The 23,721-nt window shown below is 44.3% G+C and overlaps 1 long non-coding RNA gene across 1 annotated transcript in view; it reads right to left on the bottom strand.

Moving 5' to 3' along the window:
* Window positions 1–23,204, bottom strand: part of LOC118147838 (uncharacterized) — a 30,386-nt gene extending 7,182 nt beyond the window's left edge. The window contains exons 1-3 of the long non-coding RNA XR_004734462.3: window positions 23,128–23,204; window positions 999–1,406; window positions 557–637 (exon numbers count right to left, since the gene is read on the bottom strand). This is a non-coding gene — a long non-coding RNA (uncharacterized LOC118147838). The remainder of the gene's footprint in view (window positions 1–556; window positions 638–998; window positions 1,407–23,127) is intronic.
* Between the last annotated feature and the right edge of the window lie 517 nt (window positions 23,205–23,721).

Genomic DNA, 23,721 nt, shown 5'->3' with positions numbered 1-23,721 from the left:
GGGCATGGTATTTGCTTTGTCCCCTGGTCTGAGATGACGCCTGGACTCTCATGAGCCATTTTCACTCTCCATGATTCCTGGAATGCTTGTGTCTCTTTGGATCATGTCTCTGAACAGTTGTTTAATTCATGGGCTAATATTTTCCTTGAAGCACCTCCAAAGAAAACATGAATACACACAGCCCCATGAAAAGACTTGGCTGCTGACACCCCTCGTCACAGGATGGTTTGTGTGATAACTGGGAATAGAAGCTGCTGAAGGGTTTTGAGCTTCTCAGAGATAAAATTAAGGGAGTGTCTTGCTGTGCCCTGGGAAGATGATCCTTCAGAGCAGGAAGGTCTCCCACCTTCTCTTGGCCTCCCAGAGCAGGGTGGAGAAGTTAGGACTCAAACAGATGTCAGTTCAACTCCTGGGGCTGACACTATCTCATTGTAGGAATGTGAACAAGTTACTTAACCTCTCTGTGCCTCAGTTTTCTTGGCTGAAAATGAAGGTAGCAATACATAGTACTTAGGGTGGTACAAGAAACTAATTGGATAATGGGTATATAAATTACCTGGTTTATGGTAGGTGCCCAGTTGGTGATAGTAGTTAGTCTGCATCAGCACCACTAAGTGTAGACAATCAGGAAGCCACACTAGAATGCCAAAGAAATGGATAAAAAGACCATTGAACATCTCTCAGACATTCAACACCACTATGACCGCAGGGCATAGCACATAGTTAGCACTTGGTAAATATTTGATAAATTCAGTGAATGAATGATTCAATCAGCATGACCTAAGCCATTTCAGACATGCAGGCAGCAATGAAGGTGAAGAGCTCATCTCCGGAAGAGCTAAGAAAATCCCCATGATGATTATACTATTTATAAAGCAGCAAACAATTAAGAACACTTACTCCATGCCTAATGATAAACTTCACAACACCCTTATAAGGTGGTGCTTCACCTCCATTATACCTAGGAGGAAACTGAAGCAGAGAGTCCCATAACCTACCCTATGTCATGCAGTTAGAGAGGGTGGAGCAGCGTCTGGGTCTGGATCTTGGAGCAGGAGGGTGCTGGAGCAGTGCCTCCTCCAGCTTGGTTAAAGTGACAGTGGGCAAGGAAGCTGAACTCAACTTAGTGCTGAAGGCAGAGGGAGACATTTTCTCCATGACGAAAGGATACAGGGTGGTGGTCACTTGGTTGAAGCCAGTTACATGCATGGTGCCACCACAGTTGGCTCCTACGTGGCCTGATGAGGGTGCTGAGGCTTCACATACTCTTCTGTTTGGGGTTGGGAACTGCACTGCCATTTATTAGGTGATCCCAAAACGCCCTGCTGTATTGGACACTTCAAAGTCTGCTCAGTCATGTTTCAGTGTGTTTTCACCATTTTCATCATCCAGCTGAGTAATTTTACCTAGAATAACAAACAACACGCAGAGCTATTTAAAAGATCTTTATCACCGACATTTCTACTGCAAACAAATGACATTGCTATTATAAATCTGAAGCTCCTCCAGCCCACAAACCTGTTTATCCTTTCTGTTAGTTCGTTTAAGCCTTAAAACACAACTTTGTTAATGTGAAGTTTCTTAGGGCATTTTTATCACTCCTAGCAAAGGACAAGCAAGAAAAATATCAGGACTAACAAAGACCTCTCAACAGGGCCAAAGGTGATTGAATGGGGAGCTACTGGGGGACCTGGCAGGGGTCACCAAGCCCCATGCCACATGAGTGAGGTCACTTGCTCCCCAATTTGCAGGTTGGGTGGCTGAGTTCCATCTCCTTAGTGCACTATGTGAGTGTCCAAAGGACCTCTCTGGGCCATAAAGGGACCACCTGTGGTCCATCATTGCCAGTGAACAGTTCTTCCTCCGTAAGCCCCAAGTCTCTGCTCAGGAGCCTGCATATCTGGGGCCTTTCATGAGCCAAAAATAAGCTACCATGTATGAGGTATGGCTGTGCTGCCCTTCAACTTCCAGCAAGATGGTAGCAATTGTGTGAAGAGCTCACAACTAGCCCTTTCATGATTTATGTTGCCTCTCTGGGCCTTATCTTGAGAAACACTGAGAAGCCTGACCCTTGCCCAGCAGAAAGCAGATCTGCCAAAAGTACAGTTAGTGGGAATGACCAGTGACCTTGCCAACCCTGCAGGCCCCTCAGTGACTTCACTCTCAAGCTAGGCCACTGTAGAAACCATTCCTGATCTCCATCTGGGTATGAGCAGTGGTGGTGAGGTCCTGCCAGTGCCTTACCCTCCCTAGAAGGAGCTCTTCCGGTTCTTAAGCTATTTGTGGGATAAGCTCAGATAGAAACAAAAAGCAACTTACAAAGGACCAAAAGACTCCTATCGTCTTTGGTCCTCATTTTCTCTATCTGAAGACAATGAGGGAGTTAGACAAGCGAATCCCAGAGCCTTTCATTGCCCTAATCAAGATCAAACATAGAAATGTGAGCCAGAGGGAAAAACAGGAGCCCTAGCAAATCTAGGCATGATAGGGCCTAGCTTGGTGTCACAGAGAGGAGGGCTCAAGGTAGGGGCTAGGAGGAAGACCCAATCCCTATGGCCTGTTTAAGTGTATTATGTCCTCACCACATCAGCCAGTGTTTGCAGGTTCTTTCCTGGGTTCTGATCTGATTTGATCTACTTCTGCACTGGGCTGCTTCATCTCCCTGACCCCAAGTCTCCCCATCATCTGGGAAATTTTTCCACAGTTCCTGTTTCTCTCCTGAGCTTCCCGGTCTCTGAGTCCTTAGGGGAAGGACAAAGTAGGGCCCTCAGGTTGGGATCTCTGACTGCAAGCAACAGAAACTAACCAGATCTCAGCTGACTTGAGCAAAAGAGAAATGCATGAAAGCACACACAAGTAGCCCAGAGGAAGGCATGTACTGGGGCAATTGATTTATATCCTTGTGTGGCTCCACCGAGATTGAAATTTCTGGGAAGAGAGGATCCGCTTGGCCTATGGGTTGGGGTGAAACTGAACTAACATTTCTACCTATGTTGAAAGCATTTTCTAATGTAAAATGAACTGCTGTTATAGAAAACAAGAAGAGCATATGTTGAGCAGACAAAAACAACTGATGCTCATCATTGGCTCATGCTCGTTAGAACATTCTGGAAATACTTTATAATGGAGAAAGTTCTTGCTATTTCTGGTCTTTGAAACTGCAAATAAAGAAAGTTCTGTTTTGGGAATCTGACTTGGCCTTTGGATGGATGTTTAACTTGTCAGCATATCGACAATGATAATGCCTGTGTTAATGAATTCAGAGTGTTGCACACTCATTGACTTACTTTTTTCACAACTCCCTGTAAAAAAGGGAAGCAAGGCATTATTATTTCCATTTGGCAAATGGGGAAAACAAGGCCTAGACATGAGTGGCAAGAACATAAAGGACAACCCTGTGGCTACTCCTCTCCCCTCATTCTTAAAGTCTCAATGAGACCAGAGGCCCAGCTCAGTGACCTTCTGGCTCCTTCACCTTTTGGCTCCTTGCTCTCTGCAATGAAGATGATGTCAGAGGACCTCCCTGGCCAGTGGCGGCCAGGTGGGGTGGCTCACGCCTGTAATCCCAGCACTTCGGAAGACTGATGAGTGTGGATCACCTGAGGTCAGGAGTTTGAGACCAGCCTGGCAAACGTGGCCAAACCCTGTCTGTACTAAAAATACAAAAATTAGCCAGGTGTGGTAGCACCCACCTGTAATCCCAGCTACTTGGGAGGCTGAGGCTATAGAATCACTTGAACCTGGGAGACAGAGATTGCAGTGAGCCAAGATCACACCACTGCACTCCAGCCTGGGTGACAGAGAGAGACTCCATCTCAAAAAAAAAAAAAAAAAAAAAAAAGGAAATGGTAACCTCACACTCTGAGAAGTTATTCCATATGTTTCCTAAAATGCATCTCACAAACTGCCACATTTCCTTCTCTCGCATAATCTCATGGATTGCAAGAAGGTTTTGCATTCCAGCTGCCAGAGACTGAAGTAATATACTGGGATTCCTAGGTCAAGTGTGTGCCTATCTGTGGCTGTTACTGTTCCTGTGAGCTCCTGGTGCCAGCGCAGTGCCTTCCCAGGATGGGAGATTACCTTCTCTCCAGGGATGACCATGCAGCTCCTGGAGCATTGGGTGCAGGAACAGGGTAGGTGTCAGGTACAGAGGCCCATATTGTCTTTTGCAAGTAGGCTGTGTTAGGCTCTTGTTATCTCTCACTCATTCCCATGGTCTATGTATTCCTTCTGTTTCCCTAATTCCCTTCTTTCTCCTTGCCTTTCTCCTCTTCCTCAACTTATCTGTCTCCCTCTCTCCTGTGCTTTCATATGCTCTTTCTTCCTAGAACCCAGCACCCTCAGTTTCCTCTTGTTCCTCTCAGGGACACTATGACCAGGTATGCTGGCTCAAGACTCTAATCCCAGCAGTTTGGGAGGCCAAGGCAGGTAGGTCACCTAAGGTCAGGAGTTTGAGACCAGCCTGACCAAAGCCTGACCAATATGGTGAAACCCTGTCTCTACTAAAATTACAAAAATTAGCCAGGTGTGGTGTCTTGCACCTGTAGTCCCAGCTACTTGGGAGGCTGAGATAGGAGAATTGCTTGAACCTGGGAGGCAGAGGTTGCAGTGAGCTGAGATCGTGCCACTGCACTCCAGCCTGGGTGACAGGGCAAGACTCCATCTCAAAAAAATAAAGAAAATGAAATAGTCCATAGGTTATTGTCCCTGGGTTTGTCCCTGGGAGAAGCCCAGCCTTGGCAAGTGCTGCATCACATATTATCTATTATACGAGCAGCATCAATGCTTGCTATCATGAAGGGAGCTGTCATAGAAAATGAGAGACTTAGAATCAGACTCAGGTTGAATCTTCCTCTGCTGTGTGGCTTGGAGCAACTTGTCTCACTTTAATAGGCTTCAGTGACCTCTCTATAAAATGCATAATCATCGTCATTAGTTCCTGTAGAGAGTACACGAGATGACAGGTATGAGGGCCAGCCCAGGGAGGTGGCTCGGTCACAGGGAGTGACTTTACCAGGAGCCTCCTCACGCATGTCACTGTGCCAGGGGCCAGTTTTCCTGGAAGACAGGTGAAAGGCCAGGCCACAAACACAGGAATGTTTCTGCTGGAGTGTGTCCATCCCTGCCAGGCCCTAAAGATCCCATCTCCTCTTCTAGTTTTGTTCTCACTTTTCAGTCCCTGGCCACTCCACACTGGGCCACCAACTGGAACTGTGAATACTAGAAAAGACCCATCCTGGGAGTCATGAGTGAGCACTGTCCAGCTTCCCAGCTCCTGCCTCCACGGCTGCAGTTTAGTCACCAGAGCAGGTGTTACACGTAATTCAGGCCAGCTGTGGTTTAGGAAGGAGGTGTGGAATGACTCAGATAATAGATTTTGAAGTCAGGGTTATGTGAGTTCAAACCTTGACACTTGTCTCCAAACCCTGTGACCTCAGGGAAAATTATTGATCCTCTGTGAGACTTGGTGTCCTATCCGTAAACTTTAGTGATGGTCCCTTTCTTAAGGGATTATAGGAAGCATTGGAGATCGTCCGCGGAAGCTCCCTGACACACAGAATGTGTGCAATCAATTCTCTCTTCCCCATTATCTCCACACCCAAGACAAGGAAGAACCGTGCACACTTGCATGGCGCTCAGTGTGCCCCGAACTCTTCAAGCTCCTTGCATGTATTGTCTCATTGTATCCTATCACAACCCCATAAGGTCACTTGTGTTATTATCATGCTCATCTTACAGATAAAAAGACAGACGAATGGAGAAGTTAAGTAACTTACTCAAGGCCACTTAGCATGCCAGAGCTGGGAGTGACCGCGCTGCAATTGGTGGGCATTTGAACTCGACTTGCATGGGAAGCTTTGGTGGAGGGGTGGGAGTGTTATACCCTCAGGTGGACACAGGGCTCCAGAACTCCCATGATCCTCTTGCAGAGGCTGTTCATGAGGTATGCAGAACACTCACATCAGGCTGACTAGCTAAGGACTTTGTCTGCAGGGGGCTGCTGGATTTGTGGCCACCAACTTCTGCTAGACCTACTCGTCTTTTGCTCCGTTTGCTTGGCCAGAGTTGATCAGGACTGTCCCCTTTTCTCTGGAGCTCCTTCCAGCAAGTTTATTAAAAAGAAGAACCAGGTGAAGAGGAACAGCCTGGATGTCAGAGACCAGGAGACTTCTGGCCACAGAGCCTGAACCATTTACTCTGTTACCTGAGATTTTTTCAAATGTCAAAGACCTAATTTAGGATGCCAGATGTTCACCAGGGCTCCAGTTATTAAAGAAAATGTATTTAAAAAGCCAACTGCAAAAGCAAACACATTTTGCTTCTGCAATTCTGTTGGGCTGCACCCTGCTCTTGACCTTAAAATAGATCAGTTTATGTGCTGACAGGATACACATACAGTCAGGATTTCCCGTGTCTCCACCTCACTGTTTCCTCTCTGCCTCCGAGCTGGTCCCCTTCATTCCTCTTCCTCTCCCTTCTCACAGCTTGTTTAGATCTATGAGTAAATGTGTAGGAATGTTCCGGGAAGTAGGAACATTTAGGCTCCAGCCAGACAGGAGTTCAAATTCTACTTCAACCATTTCCCAGCTATGCAAACATGAGCAGGTCCCCTCTCAGTGTCAGATTTTCCTCTGAAAATTGTGAGAATATATGAAAATTACTTATCCCAGAGCCTAGCACAAGGTAAAAGAGCACTAAATGGAAGAGACTGGGAAAAGCCTTTCGCCCAAGGCTAAGTGTAAGTTGGAGGCAGGATGCGTCCTAGGGGCCACCTGGCTGGCTTTTGGAGGACCTGCGTGCTATTTGTCTCTCTCCATAGCCTCTGCCTCAGACATGGATTCATCTTGCTCTCAGTTCTTCTGCCACTCCCTCTTATCGAAGTAAGATGGACTTTTTCCAGGTGTCTTCCTAGGACTCAGCCAGACTGATGAACCGACCTTGGGGAACATTTGAATGGATTGAGGTGATGTTTTACCAAGGCCCAGGGGCAATGCTTCAGGCAGCTCCAGCTGTCCACTAGGTCTGTATTTCCCGAATGTCTTGGATCAGGAGTGCCAAAAGCAAGCCCCTGGTCCAAGACATTCGGGAAATATTGGCCATGACCTATTCTGGCCATTTAGGAAACACTGGCTGTAAACTATGCTTAATGCCAAAGAAGGACCAATGGTAGCCACTTGGGCAGCAGTAGACAGGCCCATGGAGGGAGATCTTTGCCTTGACCTTGAAGTCATACTGCTCAAGTAATTGTTCTGTCAATCTGTGCATCCATGACCTCTACCTTCCCATTGCAAGCAGGAGCCAAATATCACGGTTAGACCCCACGTTGCTCGTGACTCATGCATGACACAGGGCAGGCCATTACCCTGCTGTTCTGGCTGAAAGGCAGTAAATGTGTTTGGCCTCTCCCTGCCTCATAATGGTGACTCGGAGGATTAATGAGGAAATGAGAACTAAGCTTGGTGAACACCAGCTTTGTTCTCATGCGGTCTCCTCTGATTATTCCACAAAGCCAATGAGAAACAGCAAAGGTCAAAGTTCTCTGTACATGAGGTTGGATTTCTGTGTCGCAGGAGGAGTGGTTCTCTCCAGATATGGTTCTGTGCTCATCGTCTGTGTGTGTCTCTGTTGCCAGGCCCCAGGGACCACACTTGCAGAATGTGTATGGGGTGATGGTGGTGAGGATGTGGGGGTGGCGTTCTCCAGGTGCAGGCCACGTGCCAGGGTGTTTCACATGGCAAGTCAGCCACAGAAATGGGTCTTGCTGGGCCTTTTGGAAGCTTCCAGTGGTGCACCTCACAGACCAAACAGCCCTTCTCAAGGTGATGGTGACCATAAACGATGCCATCATCTGTCTAACTAAGATGCTGCTTCTCAGCATTGGCTCCACTTGTTTTCCACAGTCAACCTTCATATGTAATTTAATTTCACTCTCTCTCCTGTTCAGTTGACAAACCCCATGGCACCATCTCTAGGATGCCAGGGCTGAGGCAAGAGCTCTAGGAGGGCAGGAGCAGGAGAGCAGATGGGGCAGTCAGCTGTGGCCCTGGTTCATGCAGCCAGCTTGGAGGAGCTGCTCCCCTTGGTGCTGCGGCTTTTCTGGATAAAAATTGGGAGCTTCCTTGATGAAAGGTCGGGACTACATCAAACTGCTTCCCTCCAAATCATCAGTTCGTTTGATAAGTAGTCACTCACACGGCTCAAAAATCAAACTTATATAAACTAGATACAATGAGAAATCTTGCCCATCTCTGCCCTGTTTCACCTGGTCCCCCTGCCATGCCCCATGGGAAGCTACTTTTATTATCTTCGTATGCATTATTCTAGTATTTCTTTATGCAAATTCAAATATACATTTTCATTCCGCCACCTCCCTTAAGTACACCAAAGTTAGTATATGGTATTCCCTGTGTATCTGTCAGAGTCTGAATAGGAAGCAAATGGCAGGCCCCAGCTGGGTAACTGAGGAAGGTTTAAAGAGAGGACTGTTCACAAGGGTGCAGACCAGGTGTGCAAGAGGCAATGAGAAACAGGGCCGGCAACTGCAGGGGGCCAGAGAGAGAAAGAGGGTGCCAAGGAATTAATACCCCACCCTCGCTCTCTTCCCACCCTCTGGGTCTTCTGCATGGCTCGCATTGGCCAATCCCTACCAGAAGTCATAGGGCAAGAAGACCTGTGGGTGCAGTCTTTACAAGTCAGACTCCAGGCACAGTGCATTCTGGAGGCAGGTGTGGGCAGTTCAGGGGTCCGGTGGAGAATGCATAGCACACCCTCCAGAGAACCTATCCTTTGATCACCTGACAGTGTATCCTGGAGCTCTTTCCATACTACTCATGAATGTAGATTTTAATATTGGTCCTGTTCCACTTCCTCACCTTCCACCCAGCATTACCAGCACACTTTTCCCAGGACAGCGGCTGCCCACCACTGCAGAGGGTATTACACCGTCCAGCCATCACATGGCCTAGGTCCTAGCATCCACCAGCCTGCTGGAATAATCCTTCCCTTCAAAAGCCAAACACAGATCTTCAGCCCCCTTGTACATCCCTGCCAGCAGGCCAGTGCTCTTCTGGGTACTTCCAAGAAATTTCAAGGTGTCACGGTCTCCTCACAGTCGCCTGAGCCCCTCTCTGTTCCTCCTTGCCTCTGGCTCTTGGGCCATTCATTTGCACACCACAGGCTCACAGGCTTTGCCTGAGCATGGACAGAGCTCTCCGCACCCCGTGTAGTGCCTCTAACCCACAAAGCATGTGAAACACTATGCCCTTGGGGAATGGGAACAGCAGAGGGTATTAAGGGACAGAGCAGGAACACTGTTAACATTTTTCAACAGAGAATCCTCACTGCTGGCAAAATTCGTTGCCAGCCCTGCCCCAGGGAGTCCTTTCTTGGCCATCTGTCTTCCTGAGCTACTGCTACTGCCATTGCTGGGGCCTCCCCTCCCATCCTTCCTCCATTTCCTTTCTCCACGGAGATCCAGCCCCACCCCACACCTGCCTGTCCTCCTGCAGCTCCATTGCTGCCTCTTTCTTCTACTGTCTTATACTATCTTATCCATTTGCCCCACAGTCTTCCACAACACTCAGTCCAATAACTTGTTCTCTTTCTTCTTTTTAAAAACGTTATGTATTTTGCACACATATGTTTATTGCAGCACTGTTCACAATAGCAAAGAGTTGGTACCAACCCAACTGCCCATCAATGACAGACTGGATAAAGAAAATGTGGCACATATATACCATGGAATACTATGCAGCCATAAAAAAGAATGAGTTCATGTCTTTTGCAGGGACATGGATAATGCTGGAAACCATCATTCTCAGCAAACTGACTTAAGAACAGAAAACCAAACATTGCATGTTCTCACTCATAGTTGGATGTTGAACAATGAGAACATATGGACACAGGGAGGGGAACATCACACACTGGGGCCTGTCAGGGGTTGGGAGACTAGGGGAGGAATAGGAGGGACTAGTGGTATAGGGGAGGAATAGCATTAGGATAATTACCTAACGTAGATGACGAGGTGTTGGATACAGCAAACCACCATGGCATATGTATACCTATGTAGCAAACCTGCATGTTCTGCACATGTACCCCAGAACTTAAAGTACAAAAAAAAATTATATGTTTACATTTTAGGGATAGGGTCTCGTTATGTTGCCCAGGCTAGTCTCAAACTCCTGGCCTCAAGCATTCTTCCTGCCTCAGCCTCCTGAGTAGCTGAGAGTAGAGTTGTACATCACCACAACCAGCAAATAACTTGTTCTCTCAAACCAAAGGGTGGTTTTCTTTCCAGCTGATTCTTGTTAAACCCTCATCCACATTATCCACTGGAAACGTAATGTGGGCCATAGAAGTAATGATAAATATGTCCTAGCTGTGTTTAAGACATTAAAAGGAACAGGTGAGATTAATTTTAATACGTTCTACTTAACCCAATATAACCAAAATGTTATCTTTTTGATGTTTATGCAATAGAAAATTATAATGAAATATTTTCATTCTGGCAGATCATGAGATATTTTAAATTTGGTTTTTGCACTTACAGCACATCCCCATTCGCACTGACATTTTCCAGTGCTCTGTAACCACATGTGGCTAGTGGCTACCATATCAGGAAGAAAGACCTGTAGCTAGTTTGCTCTAAACAGATTCCCATCCTCCACCACTCATCGGGTACAATGAGTTCATGCAATGAGCAATGTATATTTCATTGCCCTTGCTTCTCATTCCATGAAACCTCTATGCCCCCTTCTAGCTCACTGAGATGTTTCTAGAGATGATTTTAATGGTCCCAGACTCCTAATGTCTTTGTCTCCTGCTCCGAGGCCAGAACTCCACCTCAGCTGCTGTTTCCAGAGCCTCTGGGGAGTGTTGGCAGGCACTGCCCCCAGAGCGTCGGCTGTGCTCCTCCAGGTGCCCCAGTGGCCTGAGCCTGTGAGTTCTCATTGTATCAAAGCCACTCTGTGCACTTCCAGGCGGAAGGAAGATGCCGCACTCCCCAACTCCTTGTCACACTCAGTCAGCAGGGCCCCCCAGTGGTGGTGTTTGAATCTTAACTCACAGTGGAAACAGCACCTTTAGGAAGACTGAGGTAAGAATCAGTACTTGAGACAGGAAACATTTGTCCCCGCTGCCCCCTCCTCTTCTCAAGCGCCTGTGCAATCCTCCTTTCCCTGCCCCATTAATATTCATTACTATGTGGAAAAAAATGTGAAGAGGCAACATGGTGTTTCCTAAAGTGGTTTTCAAGGATGTTGCATTTCTTTTCCTGGAGGGGGTCCTTTATCAAATAAATAAGTGCTAAGTTAGGCAGGTACCTGCACTATGGATTCCAAGCCTTTTGTACCATAATGTGTGTTCTAGTATCCATAGCACACAGTATTGTTCAACTTATCTGACTGTGGGACTCCCTTTTCTGTAGCTTATTATGAGGGATGAGAATTTTGAGAAATGTTTTTTGATGTTCTGATAAATACCTGAAAACCTCTCTTTACATTCAGTTAGGAGGTTCTCTTCTTCCTGAGAGCCCTGGTAGAAGTGGGGTTTGGGGAAAGAGTTCTCAATCCCTTGAACACCAGGCATCCTGCTCCACCCTCAGCTCTGTACTCCATGTCTGTACACTCTGCAGAGCCACCGTGCACCCGCCCCAGCCCCCACCAGTTCCCAGGCAGATACCTGATTGACGCAGGGAGCTGAAAACCACAAACACTGAGCTCAAGCCAGACTCTGGGGACTTGCTTTGTAAGCAAAAACCTGTTGCTACTACATGTCCTGGAGGCCTTAAATACAGCTCCCTCTCTCATTAGTTTATCATTAACATATTTTTATTTTAAAATTTATAAATTAATTTATTCTTATTAGCATTTAAAATAATAAATCTCCCTAACATCTGACTGGCTGCCCATAAATAACAGTTATTTTCATTCTGGTCTTCAACCTCCACTGCTTCCTATGCATTTATTCACAATGTAAGTACCTATGAAAATTCAATTTTTGTTTTGTGTGCTTTTTTTAATGTAGCACATGATATGTATTTATTGGCAGCTTTTTAAAAAATTTAATGTCTTAGAGATCTTTTTGTATCAGTACATGTCAGTAACTCTGTTTTCTACTGGGCCATGCAATTTCATAATATTAATTTGATCATTCTCTAACCGATGACCATTTAGAGTATTTCCAATTTTCATATTTACAAACAAATTTGTAATAAATGTCTTTGTGTACACAGATGAGCATAACTCTAGAATTCAGAACCAAAACAGGGATAATTAAATCAAACATAATGCATATTTAAATTTTATAGATATTGCCAAATTGCCCTCCAAAATGACTGTACCATTTACCTTCCCATAGAACAGTACAGAGAACCCATTTCACCACATCGTGGACAACTCTTAGAATCATCAAACTTTAAATTATTTGGTGAAGTTGTAACCACCTGATGAGTTTCCTGCCTGTTGCACAAATAGAGAACATGGCATTGCAGTAAAGAAAGAGGATTAATTGATGTGAGGCTGGTCATGCTACCTGGGAGATGGAATTATTACTCAAATCAATCTCCTCAAGATTCATCGGTTAGAAGTTTTTCAACGGTGGTTTGGGGGAAAAAGTTGGGATGACTATGCAATGGGTGCTTGCTGCTGTTGGTTGGGTTGGAGATGAAATAACTAGGAGTTAAAGCTGTTCTTTTGTGCTAAGTTGCTTCTGGATGGGGCCACAGGAGCCATAAGTATCAGATATGCAAAAAACCTGAAAAGATATCTAAAAAAAAACAATCTACAATAGTGATAATATTTGCAGGAATAATCAGGTAAGTTGCCTATCTTGTGCCCTCCAGAATAATGGTTGGCAATTACACCTTAGCCCAGGGGCGTGCAATCTTTTGGCTTCCCTGGGCCACATAGTAAGAAGAGGAGTTGTCTTGCTTGGGCCACACACAAAATACACTAAGACTAATAATAGCTGATGAGGAAAAAAAAAAGTCACACACACAAAAATCTCATAATGTTTTAAGAAAGTTTATAATTTGTGTTGGGCAACATGTGACCCAACAAGCTTGCCTTCCCAGAATTCAGGCTCCTCTTCTCCTCCTAGCCTGGTGACCTTTCATTATGAGCTCTACAAAGGCAGTTGAGTTTTGGAGAAGAGCTATTATCATTCAAACCATAAACTAAATGTCTTCCAAAGTTAGCTCAGCAGCTTAAAAACTAAAGGCTGGCTAGATCAAATCTTCCCTACTGCCATATTTTTTTCAGTGATATAATTTTTATAAAGGCAGTTTCAAAGTGAGGATGAAGGGAGGTAGGAGAGCAAAATATTGAGGCAGCATCCCAAAAGGCAGGCCCCTGGCCCAACAGGCAAGTTACACCCAACTCTCAGGGAAACAGGGTTAATAGAGCAAACTGAAGAAGACTTTAAAAACAGTTAATATCCTGAGAGGAAATGAGGAGGACATGAATACAAAAGTAGGCTGATATGAAACTAGAACAATAGAGAGATTAGAAATAAAAGTTTGACCGTTCAAACTTTTAAAAACCTTAGGAGTTGAGGATGAAACTGCTGAAGAGCAAGTGATAACTTGTAAAAGATGATTGAGGTTTTTACCAGAAAGGGCACACAAATGGACAAAGACGTAAAGCGTATGAGAAGATAGTTAATAAACATAGGTCTAGAAGTTTGAACATTCCTCTAACAGAATTTTCAGTAGAAAAAAAAACTCAAAGAAATAATAAAAGGAAACTACCCTGAACTGAAGAAACACTAGCAAAAAATCAAAGTAGACCCATACTTCAACACTGATTTTTTTCACTTTATCTTCAAAATCTTTGCATATTAGAATATAAACATCATTCTATCTCATTATTTTTGATGGTTGCATAGAAGTCCATAATACGTTCACGTACAAATACACACATACCTCATAATGTATTTAATTATTTTTCTGCTGATGAACACTCACGTGATTTCCAATTATCACTGTTACGAACAATGGTCCAATGAATATTCTTGTGCATACATTTTTTTTTGACAGAGTCTCAGGCTGAAGTGCAGTGGTATGATCTTGGCTCACTGTATCTTCTGCCTCCTGGGCTTAAGCAATTCTCATGCCTCAGCCTCCTGAGTAGTTGGGTCTATAGGTGTTGCACCACTATGCCTGGCTAATTTTTGTATATTCAGTAGAGTTGGGGTTTTGCCATGTTGCCCAGGCTGGTCTTGAATTCCTGGGCTCAAGTGATACATCTGTCTTGGCCTTCCAAAGTGCTGGGATTATAGGCATAAGCCATTGTGCCTGGCCACATCTTTGTAGATATGGGTGAATATTTCTGCAGAAGGGATTTCTAGTAATGTTTTTTTCCCCCTTTGAGACAGAATCTTGCTCTGTTGCCCAGGCTGGAGCGCAGTGGTGCAATCTTGGCTCACTCCAACCTTTGCCTCCTGGGTTCAAGCAACATTCTTGCCTCAGCATCCCAAGCAGCTGGGATTATAGGCACACACCACAATGCCTGGCTAATTTTTTTGTACTTTTATAGAGATGAAGTTTCACCATGTTGGCCAGGCTGGTCTTGAACTCCTGACCTCAAGTGATTCACCCAAAGTGCTGGGATTAGAGGTGTGAGCCACTGCACCCAACTGCTAGAAATGTTAATGCTTAATTGCATTTAAATTTTTATTCAAAGCTGCTGCCAGGATGCCCACTGGAAGGCTGTAACAAATGACATTTATGACATTGCTGATTTATCATCATAGGCAACACTGGATTTTAGGGCACATTTCTTTCATGCCAATTTGATGGGTGAAAAGTATAATTTACATTTCTCTAACAACGTGTAAGACTGAGCTCTTTTCATCTATTTGTTAAACATACTCATATTCTCTTATGTACATTTTCTGTGCTCCTTATCTATTTTTCTATTAGATTTACTGCCTTTAAAAAAATAGTTTTAGAAACTTGTTTTGTATTCTTGCTCAGCTCTCAGTGGGTCCTTTTCTATCTGACATCTTTCTTTAGCATGTTAGATTATATCCTTTTTATCCTTTTTATTTCCTTCTATTCATTCCCTGTGTTCTCTCCTCTGGAAATCCTATAAGAAAGATATATCAGTATTTGCTTCTATAGTTCATATTACTTAACTTTATACAAGATGGCATCTCTTTATTTTCTTTCCTAATGCATTTGGGAATAATCCTTTAGCTTGATCTTCCAATTTACTAATTTGGTTTTCATCTGTCTAGTCAGTTCGTTTCTTGAGTTTTTTTTTTTTTTAAATGGTAGTCCTAGTTTTAAATTTCCAAAAATTCTGATTTTATTTTTTCATAGAGACTTTATTTACTTTTAAATGGATGTGCTATTCTCTTAACCCTCTCTGGGATATTCATTTTAGTTTAGTTACTTAAAGGTTTCTATGTTTTAGGTATAAATTCTATCTTCTTAGAGTCAGTTCTATTTTTGTGTTTGGTGCTTCGTTCAGGCTCTGGCTTTTCTGAAATGTCTGGCAATTCCTGCTTGTCTGTTGATGTTTGTAGATGAACATATGGACTGAAGAGTGTTGGTGGCTAGAGGACATTTCCTTACTCCACAAGAGAATACCATTGCTGTGGCAGGGAATGTAGCTTCTGATGTAGGAGCCAACCTCAGGTTCCTGTGTATAGGGGAACCGTTACGGACAGCGGAAAGGAAAGAGCTCAACCTTCCTACAGGCCACCCCTAACTTGCTCTTTCTCCTAGCGCTTATTGCTTCTGTCTGGAATTCTGGGCAGGGAGGGTTCACTCTGTGATGATTGTGCATTCAGCTCTGCAGCATGACAGCCTCTGTTTCACTTCATCATCTGTCTGTTCTTTCTTGTTTCCCAGAAGTTCCTTAATCCCCTGGACATTGACCTATTCCTCCTGACTGTCCACTACCATTATGACTCAATTTTTATTTCTGTATTTATTCTGTCATTTCAGTGAGATTTGGGGAAGAAAAGAGGCAAACATTATTGTGTCCTTAGCTATGTTGAAGTGTAAAACACTTATTCTGCATTTAGAATTACTTTATGAGAATTGGTTGCCAGAAGTAGGGTTATTGGATCAAAAAGCAGGAACATTCTTAAAGTTGCTGATACATATTTACAAACTGGTTGCTAGACTGAGTAGTAAAACAAAGGGAAGGTGGTGGCTTTCCCAGGGAGATAGATGGCTGGGTTAGTTCTTTTGCTTGCCAGTTGTGTAACCTAAGTGAGTTAGGGAACCTCTCTGAACCTCAGTCTCCTCATCAGTGAATTGGGGATGGTAATAGAATCAACATTTAAGAACACTGTATGGACAAATTGGGTCAAGCATCTTCCTCAGGACCCAGCCTATAAAGGTGCTTGATACATGCTGCGAGTCAAGGTTTTTTTTTTCAAATAAGTGGTTTGCCAGCATCAGAAAATGTGGATTCAATTAGGTGCTTGGGAAGCCATTCCTTTTCATGGCTATTGGCATTTCATGCTCTCAGACAAATCACTTCCCAACTTGGTATCTCTATTTCCAAAGAAAGAAGCCCCCTTCCTCCCTGCCTCTCTGTGAAGGCTTCTGTGAAGATTCACTATTATTTATAAAGCCCCCAGAGATGCTCAGAAGAAAATCTTTGTTCATCCTTGGGGGTGTTTTAATGAAGGGTCCTGAGCCCCTGCCTCTAGCTCCAGTCGCTACTAATCTCCCTCTGAAATCAGTCAGATATAAACTACTGTGGAAGAAAATGTTTGGTCCTTATTCTGGGCCAGATTCCAGAAATGGAATTTCTTCCTCAGCTGGGGTATTGTTCTTACAACTTCCTTTTCCTATTTGACAACTTATTCAAAATAAATCTCCTGAAAATCTGCCCCAGGGAGGCAGTCTGAACCTTCACCACATGCCAGTTCAGGATGCCAGGAGCTGAGTATTTCTTATATGCCCACCCCAGAGGAAGGGCTGGATGTAGCTCTCACTGGAAACTCTGAGGCCACTGGTCTGGGGTGCAATGACCTCAGGGTGCTGGGAAGCATAAGGATAATATTTAAAGAAACCAGCTCAATGGAAGAGAGACAGAGAGAAAGTGTATGCTTCTCAAATTAAGACAGGTGCAGTGCAATGGTCAGCCATGGCCAGCACTATGAAAGGCCATTGAGGCAAGGTTCTGGCGGAGTGGATGAGGCAAAGTAGGCTGGAAGGGGAAGGGAAGAAGAGCTCATTTGGAAAAATAATAGGGAAGTTATAGGGCAACCACAAGGCCTAAAGAATCTTATTTTATGTTTTATTTTATCTTTTTGTTTTGTTTTATTTTTAGTGAGCAGTAAAAAATTAAAAACAAAAAACCAAGGTGCAGGGCTTGAACTTAACCAGCACGTGGCCTTTGCACAGTAAGAACCACCACTGTAGGGATCTATTCCTTCCTTCCTCTTTCCTGGCTCCACTCTTGGTGGGGCTGGTGGCCACCAAACTGGAAGGCGGCTGGATGGAGGTAGGTGGGGTGATCGGGAAGTGCCTTGAAGCGGCTAAACAAAGAGAAGGCAAGGAGGATGCAGGGTATGGGTGAATGCCTCAAGGGGAATAGGGATTCATCCACCAAAGAGACCTTTTAGTTCCCCATTCCTTTCGCCCCTATCTGCACACAGTTGGCCTTTCCCTCTGCTCCCCAAAGGGCTGCGCAGCTAGCACAAGGGAGTGCTACCCGGGAGCTGAGTATTTCCGTACTTCTTGCTGGTGAGATAGGAAACAGAGACAGAAAGATCAGGTAACTTGCTCAAGATCACATGGCTAGGAAGGGGGAAATTGGCATCAAACCAGGCAGTTTCTAAAGTTTCTGCAAGGTATAAGTACAATATCCCGAGACGCTATAGGAAAGCATTACCTAAGGTTCCCAGAGGGCTCTCAGAGCATCTACGTACTGTGGGTAAAGTGGTCAAAAGCAGAAAGGCCTACACAGGGCTGGACTGGAAAGCAGGGAAGGAGGCTGTGAGCAAGTTAAGGCATAGCCCTTGGGAAGGGTATTCTCACTCCATTGTCCTCAGTAAATCTCAAATTCTCTTCATATTTGAGAAGATTTGTATTAGTCTGTTCTTGCACTGCTATAAAGAAACACCTAGACTGAGCAATATATAAAGAAAAGAAGTTTAATTGACTCAGTTCCACAGACTGTACGGTAAGCATGGCTGGGAGGCCTCAGGAAAATTACAATCATGGCAGAAGGCAAAGAGGAAGCAGACATGTCTTACATGGTCAGAGCAGGAGGAAGAGAGCAAGGGGAAGGTGCTACACACTTTTAAACAACCAGATCCTGTGAGAACTCACTCACTATCACAAGAACAGCAAGGGGGATGTCCACCCCCATGATCCATCACCTCCCACCAGGTCCCTCCTCCAACCCTGGGGATTACAATTAGACATGAGATTTGGATGGGGACGTAAATCCAAACCATATCAAGATTAATAGTGAAATAAATGAACAAGGAATGATTTCGTTTTCTATAGGTCGGGCCTGGTAGTGACAAATTCTGCCACTTTTTGTTAATTTGGAATGTCTTAATTTTGACTTCATTTTTGAAAGACGGTGTTGATGGTTATAGAATTCCTAATTGATAGTCTTTTCCTTTCAGCATTCTGAATACGTCATTGCCCTACCTTCTGACCTTCATTTCTGATGAGAAGTCCATTATTTGTCTTATTAAGAATCCCTTTTATGTGGTGAGTCTTTTTTTTCTTTTTTGCTGTTTTCACGATTTTGACTGTGATATGTCTTGGTGTACATTGGCTTGAATTTGTCTCGCTTGGAGTTGACTGGGCTTCTTGGATGTGTAGATTAAATGTTTTTCATTAAACTTGAGTTTTCTCCAAATAGTGTTTTGCACTTTTTCTCTACTCTCCTTCTGGGATTCTATGATGCATATATTGGCACACTTGATGGAATCCTACAGGTTTCTGAAGCTCTGTTTATTTCTATTTATTCTTTTTTCTGTCTCTTGGTCAGAATAGATAATCTCAATGGACTTACTTTCAAACTGACTCATTCTTCTGCTAGCTAAAACCTGCTGTTTAGCCTCTCTAGTAAATTTTTCATTTCAGCGATTGTAATTTGGTGCCAGAATTTCCACCTGGTTCTTTTTTTGTATTTTTTGCCTCTTTACTGAAATTATTTATTTGATACAGGACATTGTAATATTTTTCTTTAATCCTTTAGACATGGTTTCCTTTGAACGTGTTTATAATAGCTTCATTCAGTCTTATTGAAAATCTTAGTTTAGTGATCCAATATATGGCCTTCTTTTTTTTTTTTTGAGGCGGAGTTTCACTCTTGTTACCCAGGCTGGAGTGCAATGGTGCGATCTCGGCTCACTGCAACCTCCGATATATGGCCTTCTTTATGAATAGTTTCTGTCAATGGCTTTTTTTTCCCTGCATATTAACTGTACTTTTTTGTTCCTTTCATGTCTCATAATTTTGGTTGAGAACTAGATATTTTAGGTAACATAATGTGACAGGTCTGAAAATCAGATGTATTCCCTTCCCAGGGCTTATTGTTGTTATTACTGTTTTTTTTAGTGACCTTCCTGGATTTACTTCTCTGAAGTCTGTATTCCTTGTAGTGTGTGACCACTGAAGTTTCTGTTCAGTAGCTTAGTTGGTCCGAGATTAGTTTAAATGCCTTGAACCAAACTGTGTGGTTGAGGCATGCTTTCCATACACAAGCAGTTTACTCCTCAGCCTTAGCTTTCCTTTTTCGCTCATGCAGAGCTTCTAGGTGAGCCAGAGGTGAGAGATGAGGCCCTTTCATTTTTTTCCTAGGCATGTGCATAGTTCTGGATGTGCATGTGGTTTTCTAGATCCCCAGGGATATGCCAAAACTTTTCAAAATTTGTTATGGACATCTCATTTCCTAAATCTTTCTTTAAAATTTTTGACCTCCTCTTTAGTGTGGAGGCTTTAGGGATGAGACTTTTTTAGATCCTCTAAATCCCACCTGGTAGCTGCAAGGCTGCCAGTTTTTGTAGTTACAGTAGAGCCAGGCAGTGACTGTTGGGAGTAGGTCAGATCACAAAGCCATAAACTGACCAACCTGGCAATATAGTAAGACCCCATCTCTAGAAAAAAAATGTTAAATTAAAAAAATTAGCCAAGCGTGGTGGCATGAGCCTGTAGTCTCAGCTACCAGGGAGGCTGAGATGGGAGCATTGATTGAGCCCAGGAGTTTGAGGCTAGAGTCAGCCATGATTGCACCACTGCCCTCCAGCCTGTGGGACAGAGTGAGAGCCTGTCTTTTAAAAAGTAAAACAAAATAAAGCCATACATTGCTACTTTATGGAGGTTCTGTACTTCTTAAGTAAACGGGTATTGTTGCATGCTTTTGGTTGATTTTTGGAGTTAAGACCAAGTTAATTTTAACAATTTTTGCCAGTGTTTTCATTACTTTTATGGAGGAACAGAGTTATGAAGGTTTTCACTCTGCCATTCTGGTCCCCTATTAGTTTACATTCAGCAGTGTTTACTTTTTTGATAGTCTAACAATACCACGGTAGACATTCTTGTACACATATCCTTTAAGCATCTGTCCGATTACTCTTAAACAAATTCCTCATGCTGGATCAATTAGATAACGCTTAAAATTTTTATATCCCAGGAAGGTAATAACAGTGTGATCCCTTCAATAACATGCTCATCTCCTTTCCAGAATTGGATTTGGTCATTTTTTTTTAATCTTTGCTGGCCTGATATGCAAAAGAATCATTTCTTGTTTGAATTATCATGTCCTTGATTACTAGTGAGAATATATATTTTTCCCAATATTTGCCACTATTTGCTCTTCTTTTGTTTATATTATAACTTTTCTCTATTCCTTCCTCCTCCCATCTCCCCCATCACAGTCCCCACGAAAAGCCTGAACTCTTTGGAAGGTTCAATCCCACTAATTGCCTTATAAGGCACTATATCTAACTGCCAATGAAAAACTATCTTAGACCAACCCAGAAATGCATGATGAAGTCATAAACAAAATGTCCCGGTGTAACAGATGCTACAGCTTCAGCATCAGGGCTGGTACTGCTTTGTACAATTGCTTGTGTGATTCCAGTGTCCTGGGGTGGCATGGATGACACTTATCCTAACAGGAATCAGTTTTTCTGCTTTATGATGTGCTCTAGAACCACTAATTATATCCATCAGCTATTTTGTTTTTTCTTTCTTACTCCAGACTGAGAGATGGTGGAGGGGAGTAAACCTGGCTTGTCTGAGGGGTACAGGATAGCCTGCAGGAGCCCTGCCCAGACCCTGAAGGCAACTTTTCAGGGGTCATCTTACCTGAGTCACCATGGGGACGATATACAGTAGGATCTTCTCTTACCCTGCTCATGGGAGACCCCATCAGAAGATCTTATTTCATGCAGGAGCAGGAGACCCAGGAGACTCAGGATCCTACTCTGGCTCTGCTCAGATTGTCCCATCCTAGAGGCGGGAGGATACCCTCAGGCAGCCCTTGCCTCTTACAGAATCAACACCGTCAACAGGAAGATGAGAGGTGTCCAGCCTAGCCACTTATGATTGGGTTACCAACGAACACCTAGACCCTGCGTGAATATTCAGAGGTTGGGGAAGTATACCGTCCTCAACTCTCCTCACTCCCTGCTACCCACATAGGATACCAATCCCCAGTTTGGTCTTGGGAGTCAAGCTGCCTGAGCTTGAATCCCACCTCCGCTTCCTACTGGCTTGTATGTGACTTTGGGCAAGTTATTTAATCTCTCTGTTCCTTGGTTTCCTCACCCGTAAAATGGGGACAATGCTATCACCTACCTCAGGGAGTTGTTGGGAGTGGTTCTAAGAGAGGTAACAGATACACAGTGCTTCCAACTGTGACTGGTAGACAGTAAGCACTCAAAAAATGTTAGCAATCAAAATGCTTTAGAGTTTAGCCACTGTTCCTAGCCCTGAGCTCTGCAGCCATTGTTCAACTCAACAGCAGGAAATCTGCTGGGACTGGAGCACACTGAGCACTGTGCAGGATGCCCACCATCCAGGGATGGGTGAGGATATGGGCTGATGGGACCCTGGAACTCTGCTCCTGCACTGTTTCCTGGGAAAATTTGTGCCTGCTCCCAAGTGCAATATACAGAGCCCCATGACTTGGATTCAGAAAGATCTGCCTTTAAGGGCCTGCTCCTTACAGACTCTCCAAGAGACCTTCATAAGGGTGAATTCCCGAAGCTCTGAGTGCCAATTTGTTCATTTTTAAAATGGAAATCTCAGTATGCACCACTTGCTGTGTTAGGGTGCCTGAGACCTGATAAACACCACTGTCACCACACTAAGGACTCATTTCAGGTCATAAAAAGTGACATTCTGCTCTTACCTTTTCTCTTATCATTAAAAGCCCCCTCCACCCCCACGACCCTATTTGGAATAAAGGACATACCAAAGTTTCTGCAAATTTGGTCTTATTTAAAGCCAAGCAGAGGTGGCTTTTATGTGATGTGACATAAAAACTCAGACTGAGCCCTGTTTTGCTTTCTCTTTCGGCTGCTGACTTGACCTAGATGCCTTCCTTTTCCTCACACCATGGGGAGCTCGGGTTGCCAGGTAAAATCAGCATAAGTCTAATGAGTTTCTCCCACTTACACTGTCTGCAGTGGCCTCGGCACCCTGAGCCAAGGGGCCAGTGATGCTGTGGGGCCGTGTTGACACATCCCTTCCCCTTGAGCAGCCCTGGGAGCTGGGATGCAGGAGAGGGAGTAAGTGAGCCAGTGCTCAGAGAACAGCCACCTACAAACCCGCGGGCCGGAACTCCCAAGGGCCGCACTTAGCCTCCACAAAGAACCAGACCCTCTTCCTCAGCGGATGAACCATTTCCAGAACGCAAAGCAGCCTCCGGGGAGGTCCAGATGCTGCGCCTCTGCCACTTCTCAGTGCTGAGCTGGTTTGGCAGGGAACGTGGCAGGCAGCAGTTGGCAGTCGCAAGGGGCAGAGGAGCATTCTGTGCCATTTTTACAGAGTCACATTTCTGACTTGATTGAAAGTAGAATCTTTAATAATATATAGGTTTTAAGTGACTGAGGCTCGCTTTTGCCAAATCCTAGCATAAAGCATATTTTTACAGCTGGGATGATAAATCCCTGAAAGACAGCACTTACCATGGAAACGCTGACACAGCCTTTCATTCCCTTCACAGTGATTAAAATCCTCATTTCAATTTGTTTTTCTTTATTTTGAGCTAGAGTCATTTGCAAGCCCAGAATACATCTCTCTGTGAAAGAAAACGAAATGCTGCCCTCTGTCAGAAATAAAATGGAACTGTTCTTAACTCTGCAGTGGGACGAGTCTTGCTTCAGAGAATCATGGGAACCTGGGAAACCAGGCTTTCTAGCCAGAGAAGAGACTCCTGCAGAATTTACCTTGTTCCCTAGGGAAAGTAAGACAGAGACGGGAAGGCAGGCAACCAACGGTGTGTTACCGAACCAGAGGCTACTGTGGGCACCTGGAGATTTAGCCTTTGAGGGATTCTGGGAGCCACTGTAGCCAGTGCACATCAGGGCCATCCTGCCTACAAGGTGGGAAGCTCGGGTGTGTTTGTTCGTCAGTTCCCACCAGTCATTGGTTTCAAGCTGCCATACATCAATTCTTATGCATTTCTGGCCTGCTGGTCATTGCAGGCTCCAAAGGCCAGAGGGAGCCCTCAGGCAAAGAGAGGCAGATTTGGCAGTTGGAGACCCAGCCCTTATGCTGGT

The sequence above is a fragment of the Callithrix jacchus genome, chromosome 15 (assembly GCF_049354715.1).
Source record: "Callithrix jacchus isolate 240 chromosome 15, calJac240_pri, whole genome shotgun sequence".
Taxonomy (NCBI): Eukaryota; Metazoa; Chordata; class Mammalia; order Primates; family Cebidae; genus Callithrix; species Callithrix jacchus.
The sequence above is the reverse complement of the archived record's forward strand: the minus strand, read 5'-3'. Positions and strand labels throughout refer to the sequence as shown.